Here is an 8,101-nt window from a genome sequence, read left to right as displayed (position 1 = left end):
TCCGTGTAACAGCTTTATCATTCTAAATTGTATCTTTGCCTACATTTCTGCATAACCTAGAATGCATGAATCTTTCGATGGAATGTCCACTAGAGGCGTTTCGTCCGATTTTACGCAGGATAAAGTAGACACACACAAATTAAGACCTGCTCGTCTTTGTTAAGCAGATTTGTGTTGTTTGGTACTTATTTATAGTCATATGCGTGCAAACATGTGGCATACCCAGCGAACAATTTCTTGACATACCTCAGCCGAACACAATCAATTCTGGCAGTGAAGACATCAGATGATCCCCCACAGTCACACAAGTATGAACTGAAGAAAATAATATATTATACCGCGGGCCTTTGAAATGCTTCATTCTGATTGGCTGAGAAATTTTCCACGAGTGTTGATTATTTTTCTGTAAACCGCACACCTGACCTGTCAAATGTCTTAAAATAACCACCAGAGCAATGTTTGTGGTAACCGTGGTATAACCGGAATGGTAACACTTTATGATAACTGCACACTATGAACCATTAGTAAAGCATTAGTTAAACAGTACTTAATAGTCAATTCATTACTTGTTAAACATTAATAGACAATAGTAAGTAGTTTATAAATGCTTCTAAAATGCTTTCTAAATAAGTATTACATTATTTACACACCAGTTATTAAGGAGTTGTCAGTGGTTCATAAGATCATTTAGGAAGTGTAAATAAATGATTAATAAACTATTTAAACATTCATTTATACATCTTATTATTTAGACGTATAGTAATAAATTAGTCAGTGTGTTAATAAATGCTTCATTAACACATATTCCTACTGTAATTCATGATTAATTCAGGTAGTTATTAAACATTAAGAAGTGGTCAGTTAACTATTTTTGTGAGCTCATCTCAAGTGAGGAGTTTATGCTTCGTATAGCTTTTATAAAGGAGATTTAAAGGCTTAGTTAACTTGTAAACAGAAAAAGGAAACAAACACAACACAGAGTAATATATAAAACAAAAAGTAATACAATTTATATAAATATTAATTTATATAAAACTTAATTGTTGGATATTGTTTTATCATTTGTTGATTATTTGTTTTTCTATCTCTTTTATTTTGTTGCTTATTTTTTAATTAATATTCACTTTCTTTGTTGTTCATTTTGTTGCTTTTTTTTCTTTTTATGAGAGGTTTATTTTTCATTTTATATGAAGTAAACAACCCATTCTCACAAGATGCGTACAAATGACACGCAGTGTGATTATCGTGCAATAGATAGGCTACGCCAAATTCCGCTTTTGCGTGCATATGATACGCCAGTCCTTCCCATTCACTTATATGGCGAATCGTTTCTTGTCGTTTTATTTATTGGTTTCTCATTTGTTTTCTGTTTTTAAACCATTTTCACTTGGGTTGAGGGTTAGATTTTAGATTTGTTTAAGCAGGTTATTTAATATACAGGTTTCTATATGTTTTTGTCTATATATAAGCCATGGTTGCTTGGAGTTGGGGTTAGAGATGGGGTTTGGGTTAGGATGTCATTTTTATACAACAAAAAGTTGTTCCAACCCTAAACCCAAGCGAAAATTGTAAAAAAACAGAAAACAAATGAGAAACCAATAAATAAAACGACACGAAACGATTTGCCATATAAGTGAATGGTTAAGAACAGAAACAAATTATCCAGAATTGTTAAGCTGGGCAGTAAAATTGTTGGTAAAGGACAGGGACAATTGGCAGATTTATATACTACACATATGAGACGTAAGGCCCACCACATTGTGTCTGACCCAGTGCATCCTCTGTTCACAGAATTTAGGAAATTACCATCAGGAAGGAGGTACACAGCTGCATTAGCAACAAAAAATATTTACAAAAAGTCATTTATACCGAGCGCTATATTATTACTGAACTCACAATAGTCCATGATATCTATTGGTGTGTGACGAAGGTGTTATCTAGTGTTGTTTGTAAGGGTTACTGTGATGTTTGCCTGTTGTATTTATTGTCTATTCATTGTGTATGTGTTTTAAAAAACCACCTGTGGAGCCAAAGACAAATTTCCACTTTTTGTGGACAATAAACTTGAAATTGAATTGAATTGAAGGGCTGGCGTATCATATGCACGCAAAAGCGGAATTTGGCGTATCTATTGCACGATAATCACATTGCGTGTCATTTGTATGTGTAATTTTTGCTTCTGAAATAAATATTGCTATGTTCTGTATTACTCTGTATTGTGTTTGTTTCCTTTTTCTGTTTAAAAGATAACTGAGCCTTTTAACTGTAAAGCATCATTGCTGCGAATACGAGACACCCAAGTTTACTTTAATATTTTTATGTAAATTTTAATATATCACTACAAACTATATATCACTGGAAAGGTCTAAGCCTCTGGAATTGATTCATTTATGAAGAGAGTGTGCCTCAAAACATTTATATCATGCTAAATGTCACTGTCTCACCAGCAGGATGCAAACGTTTACTTCAGTGTTTAGCATGTGAATTCTTATCTAATCATGACAAACTATATATCGTTTGAAAGCTCCAAGAGTGTAGATTTAACTCAATAGGGTGGGGTGATGCCTAAGGGGTTAAATCTCCTTTATAAAAGCTTAACAAAGCATAAATAGTCCTCACTTTAGATGAGCTCACAAAAATAGTTAACTGACCACTTCCAAATGTTTTATAACTACCTGAGTTAATCATGAATTACAGTAGGAATATGTGTTAATAAAGCATTTATTAACACACTGACTAACTTATTATGTCTAAATAATAAAGTGTATAAATTAATGTTTACATAGTTTATTAATAATTTACTTGCACTTCCTAAATGATCTTATAAACCACTGACAACATCTTAATAACTGGTTTGTAAATAATGTAATATTTATTTTAGAACTGATGAATTCATCATTAATAAAGTATAAAAAGACAATTATTAAACACATTATATAAATGCTTATAAATCAAGAATAAAGCATTTATAATCTTCTTACTAATGTCTATTAATGTTTAATAAATGATGAATTGACTATTTAGTGATGCTTAACTAATGTTTTACTAATGCTTCATAGTGTGCAGTTATTATAAAGTGTTACCGAAATGGGTAGAAATGTGGGCAGAGATACATAATTCCAATGAGCCTGTGCAGGCCTCTTCACAAATCACATATACTGTATGTGATGGTACGCTGTGGGTGTCAGCTTAGCCCCTTCACAAATATGTGATCATATTAAACAGTTGGATATGAACATGTGTGAATGCGACTTGCATGTATTTTTTACTTTTATGCACATGTATGACTTGAATGTGATGGAAAATTTTGATATATTTTAATAGCACTTTTAACAATTTTGCACAAAACAGTACAAACAGCAGAGACATAAGAACATAAAAACACTGGCCTACAGAAAGAATAAGTAAACTGTGTTTTTTTCTTCTTATAATGCCAGGCAACTGAGTAATGCAGAGTGTTTCTTCTTCTGTGATTTAAAGAGATTATTCTAAAGTATACTGATGTATTTTCTTCATGCTTATTTCTCCAGATGGAGTTTCCCAGAACCCTGTGAAGCTGAGATGACACTTCCAGTTGCCCAGCCCCAGGGCAGATCAGGGGCAGGGGATAAACTGTCACCCTGGAGGGGATTGAGGAGCTGTCTCAGGTGTCAGGATATTGCACTGCTATTAGGCATTAGGCCCCCACTGCTCTCTCACTTCTTTATGTAAGATTAGGAAAGTAATGCTGTAAGAGATCTTATTTGTATAGCTCTATTGTTTTGTTGTGTGTGTATGTGTATTCATGAGTGTTAGGGATTGATCAAGATGTTCGCATTTAGCTAGTACCTCTTTACCCTGAAACTCCTAATGCCACACGACTTTGAGATCTTTTCGAAATAAAATGATAACACCATATAACTGTATTTAATCATGTTTGTGCATTCAAATTCTTCCTACCGGAATCATTACAATTACTTTAAGCCAATGTGATGCCCCTTAAACTTGGCTTTATTACACTGACATTATGTAAGTTTGATTAAAATCAAAAGTACATCTATTTATTAAACCAGTCAAACCTAATATCCTAAACATATTACATTGATCCAATCCATATTGATCTTAAGTATTTTTCAATGAATATCTTATTAATTTAATAAATAAAAATAGCTTTAAAAAGATAATATTAATCTTAATATGAATAATATTTTAATGGATATATTTTAAACTATATTTTTAAAAACAATTGATTATATGATCAATAAAACAGCATTTTAATCAATTAAATTGATCAAGTCTGTCCACAAATCTTTGCATCATTAAATTACAATAATAAATGTTTTTAAGATATATTAATATTACAAAATACATAAAGTGACACAAGAAAAATAGTAAAGGCTTGGTACTGATGGGATTTTAGCCATCTCAGTTTTATTTTTGCCCCAACCTATTAAAAACTGAAACATTGATGAGAAAAGCATGAAACAACACATTTATTAATGCAGTATATATACTCACATTATTAGTAATAATAATTAACAGTAATAATGACTGACATAAGTTGCATATTTTAGATGAAAATGTTGAATTTTGAACAAATTATATGTTTAAATCATTCAAAAAGGAGAAAATGCGTATAACAAACTTTATGGCAACCTAGTGATCTTGTTTTGCTTTTAGAAACAGTTAATGTCATGTCCTACACCAGTGTTCTTCACTCCCAATCCTGGAGAGCCGGTGTCCTGCAAAGTTTAGCTCCAACCTTAATCCAACACACCTACCTGTGATTTTCTAGTGATCATAAAGACACTGATTAGCTTGCTCAGGTGTGTTTAATTAAGGTTGGAGCTAAACTCTGCAGGACACCGGCTCTCCAGGATTGGGAGTGAAGAACACTGTCCTACACTGTCAAAAGTAATATCTTATCTAACTTATAAAAAGAAAGTCAAGTGGCTGCATTGGATGTTTTAAGTTAACTTGCAGCCTTTTTTAAGAGTTAGAGAATACTTTATTGTCCTTTTCAGGAAATTTATTTTGGACTCAATCATATACACACAACACACTATAAACAATATAGAAGAGAAGAAACAGAAAGTCTTCTAAATCTTGAAGATAAATGAACATTAAACACTAACAAGTATTTCTTTTTAGTTAACAACACATAAAATGGCATTTAAAATCAAATTTTACTCTCCAAATGAAATCCCATGCAAAGCATGCTGGGAAGTCCACTGCCTATAGTTATGTTTAATAAAATTATTTTCAACACAAAATTATTAAGTTAATTTTCTTCTTGCAAATTAAAATGGATTATACATGAAAAAATTACGTTGAATTTACTCAACTTTTTATTTAGAATAACTCAAGCTATTCACATTTTTATGTTATTTTCACTTATATTTTGACAAAAAAAAACAAGAATTCAAAATTTTTAATACAATTTACTAATTTTATTTTGTTAAATCTACTAAGGCACAGAAACACTTTTTACAGTGTACGTTGTACAGTACCAGTGTCAGGACTCTGCCTTGAAGTCTTGTTAAATTTGTAGTTTGTCATGGTGGCAGAGTTCTGGCAGTCCCTGGCCTTGTGTGGAGGTTCATGCCTTGTTTTTGTGTTTGGCATGTGCCTCCGGTGTCTTGTCCTGTGACCCCGCCCCCTTTTTTCGCCTGCTTATTGTTAATTATTACTTATTCCCATCACCTGTTTCCCGCTCGTTATCTTGTTTGGTTTATTCTATTTAATGTCAGTGTATCTTTAGTTCTGTGCAGGATCATTGTGCTGTGTTCTGTTGCCGTGTTTTCGTGTCCGTATCTAGTCAAGATATCAAGTCTTAGTGTTATTTGTCAAGTTCATGTGTTCATGTCGTGTACCCCCTCGTGGGTTTTTGTTTTGTGAAGAAATAAAGTGTTTTCTGTTTTCCCCGACATCGTCTGCTATTGGGTTCATTCGTCTGCTATTCCTCACAACCAGTTTGCATTCTCCTACAACAAGAGATTATAGGCACAAAAAAATATGACACAAACATTGTTTTTGCAAAAATCCAAGAATTTGTCTAAAACTGCTACATCCTGAGGCGATTCAAATTCCTGCGTCAGGTAACAACAAAGTTGGGCTAATGCATCAATGTTTCAACTGTCAAACAACCCAAATTTACATTTACATTTATGCATTTGTCAGATGCTTTCATCCAAAGCAAATTACTTCATTACATGACATGTAAAACCTGGACAGTTTGCATCCAAAAATGTAAAAAACAGTATGTAGGATTGCGGCCAAAACTGATATTGCAATCACAAAACTTGTGGCTAAAACTGGTACTGCAATCACACAACTGATGGCCAATACACAACATGACAACATAAACATCAGTTGAGGGCTGCAGCTCCACTTTTTAAATGACAATATCCTGGCTAGACCACTGTTGTCAGTGATATAAGTATTTGAAATGAAAATGATATCTTAGTGTCTAGTGACATATCAGGGCCATTTTATGATTAATTGATATACATTTCTTACATACTGTTCCTTTAATAAATGTTTATAAATGTATAATATTGACAAAACCTCAGAGAGGTTTCCATTAAAAAGGGGGAACGCGGCATAGCTTGAGCTAAAACAAGAATTTACATCAGCTGCAGGTCTTATCAACATCTGAAGCAACCAAACACTGGAGCAGAGATGGCATTTCCTCAGGTAAGGTTTCTGTTGAAACATTTGCTTTTTCATTTAGTCAGAACAAATGCGGGAGATTACAGTGTAAAAATATATGGGAAACACTAACTTGTTCAGATGACATGTTTTCAAGTGTATGAGTTTTAGGATGTACTTCTAAGTTAACTGTCATGTGGATGTATAATGTCAGATTTGCTCTGATGCGGTGATCACAGATATCATACTTGTTTGAAAAGCACAATGCACTCCACAAATCATCTCACAAATAACTGCAATTTTATAGTTCAAACAGAGATGGCGATGGAGAGGCCAAAGTTACAGATTGCAGCTTTAAGTACACAGTATTTCAAGACATTAATTGTGTTTAATGTTATTTACCTATTTTTCTTCTTCTGTTGTTTTTGTAGAGTCAGCTGTGTATCTTCTGTACTCCCACACAAGATTTATAAAAACTACTTACCTGTTGCAAAGAAACATAAGTGGCCAGTTTACTTTAAGACATGTGGACATTTAAGATGAAAATGAAATAAGGAGCGAAAAAGAGAAATGAGACAATGGTCCCACTTGAGGTTAATTATGATGCTGTGACAGCTTGAGACAAGTGAGACGGATCTGTGCTGATTTTACATTATAATGAGAAAACATTGAGATAGGAGAGAGGGGGAGCTATATGAGTCTGTGATAAAAAGTGCGAGGAAGTGCTGGCAGGCATCTCGTTTATCACACAGGTTTAGTTTGCATATGTGGAAATAAACGACTCTGTTATCAGCTAGTCTGCCTGAGCTTAGTTTAGTGTACTGCCATTTATTGTGTGTAAATGGCAAACTGTCAGGACCCGCGAGTCACTGATTTATCAGCAGCTGCCGTCCTCTCTAACGGCTATGAACTAACATTCACAAACCACCCACAGCCACTCTGATCTTTGGCTAAATGGTGAAAAAAGTGAGTGCAAATGGTCTATTTAAAGGTGAAGTTTGCATTTTCTCACTAATGCTACCAACTGCAGTTACAGTCTTTACACTTTACTTGTTTTTAATAGGACAATTTGAATTACAGTTTAGACTTTTTTAGGGTAATAATAATAATAGTAACATTATTCTGTTTACATAATAAAATAACTTAATAACATAATACTGTTATTTAATATAAAAAAATTTATACAATGTATAATGATAATAACAGTATGAACAACGACAAGTTCTTGTTAAGTGTTTCCATAGCTTCTGGCCTTATGTGAGTTTTGGAAGGGAATGTCTATGATCCCGTCAAAACGCATGACTGAACATGTTCAGAGGGTCAATGCAACACAGCGCCTCAAATGCTCTAATGAGTTAATCTGACATGTCAAAAATCAAACAAAAAAACATAAAAGAGAGCAAGCTGATAACTGTCAATCATATGCAAAAGATTTCTCTAACAGTTGGCCCAGCTCGAGGCATTTTCACAC

This window comes from Paramisgurnus dabryanus, chromosome 22 (assembly GCF_030506205.2).
Source record: "Paramisgurnus dabryanus chromosome 22, PD_genome_1.1, whole genome shotgun sequence".
NCBI lineage: Eukaryota > Metazoa > Chordata > Actinopteri > Cypriniformes > Cobitidae > Paramisgurnus > Paramisgurnus dabryanus.
The sequence above is the reverse complement of the archived record's forward strand: the minus strand, read 5'-3'. Positions refer to the sequence as shown.